Source organism: Myotis davidii, unplaced genomic scaffold, assembly GCF_000327345.1.
Source record: "Myotis davidii unplaced genomic scaffold, ASM32734v1 scaffold1277, whole genome shotgun sequence".
Lineage (NCBI taxonomy): Eukaryota > Metazoa > Chordata > Mammalia > Chiroptera > Vespertilionidae > Myotis > Myotis davidii.
Window position 1 is genome coordinate 3,315,101 of NW_006290682.1, and position 1,575 is coordinate 3,316,675.

A 1,575-nucleotide genomic window follows, 5' to 3' on the forward strand; every position below is an offset into this window, starting at 1 on the left:
CTAGCAGCAAGTTAACCTGCCAGTCAGAGTATCTGCCCCCTGGTGGTCAGTGCATGTCATAGCAGTGGTTGATCAGCCTTAGCGTATCATTAGCATATTACGCTTTGATTGGTTGAATGGCCGACTGGTCAACCAGACACTTAGCATATTAGGCTTTTACTGTATAGGACTGACATCAGAGAGGAAGGAAGAAGGAGAGAGAAACATCCATGATGAGAGAGAATCATGGACCGGCTGCCTCCTGCACGCCCCCTACTGGGGATCGAGCCTGCAACCCCGGCATGTGCCCTGACTGGGAATCAAACCTCCTGGTTCCTAGGTGGGCACAGCTCATGTCTGTCCCATGCAGTGCTAGGGAGACTGCGGGGTTGCACGACACATAGTGGGGGCTCAGTCACTTGCAGTGTGACCCACACGTGTTTGGGGATGACCTCGGTCGGCTCCTGGGGTTCCCGCTGGGTTGTGGGCGGGCCAAAACTGGCTTGGAACAGGTGGCATGACCTTGACCTTCCCTGGGCTGGGGACACACAAGGTCACTGCTGCCCTGACCACATCCCTGAGCCACGCAGGCCCCAGGGGAGGGAGCGTCACCCTCCCCCGCCCTCCCCTGAGCGTCGACCTATGAACCAGGAGGTCACGGTTGGTTTGATCCCCCGTCAGGGCACATGCCCGGGTTGCGGGCTCGATCCCCAGTAGGGGGCGTGCAGGAGGCAGCCAGTCCGTGATTCTCTCTCATCATCAATGTTTCTGTCTCTCTCTCTCCCTCTCCCTTCCTCCCTGAAATCAATAAAAAAAACTTTAAAAAATCCATCCCCAATATGCCATCTTCTTGGGCAAGAATGTTCTTGATGCTGAGGCAGACATTTCGGCGAAAACCCGGCGGATGGGTGTCTGACTACCGCGTGGCCCTCCGGCGGCCACGCGTGGGCGAACCCTCAGCAAACTCCCAGGCGGGCAGCCACCCCCCTCCCAGACGGAGCCTTTGAAAAACGCCCGAGTGTGGCTCCCTCTGCGCCTCCCTTTTTGTGCTTCATGCATTTGAGGAGCCAGAGCAGCTGCTGGCTTGGAGGGCTTCCATCCCGCGGCCACCATCATCGCCCACTAATTGCACATCAAATATTTATCGCGCGCACGTTCAACCCACGAGGGGAGATACGGGGCCAGCTTGGCAAACGCTGCCCGTACATTCGGGGCCGAGTCCCACAGATCAACAGTCTTTAAATGGAAAAATCGCCCCAGCCCCCCATTGTGCTTTTTAAATAGACACTTTTTTTTTTCCCTCGTAAAGTGCTTTTCTGCACGATAGCTTTCTCCAATAAAAAGGGAAAAAAAAACCCCAACAAACCAGCCACGCTATTGATTTTCAAATTAATTATTTATCAGTCGCGATGCCCTGAACGGAACGCGGTCTCTTCTCCCCGATGCCCCTTCCCAGACTGTAATTGTCGGCGATGGGCGGGCGTCTAGCCGGCGCTCTATCCACTGAGCCACACCGGCCGGGGCCCGACTGGCAGTTTTAAGAGAGCAGGTCGCCCGTCGTTTCTCCGATCAGCGGGAGAGGATGAGGCCTGTGGA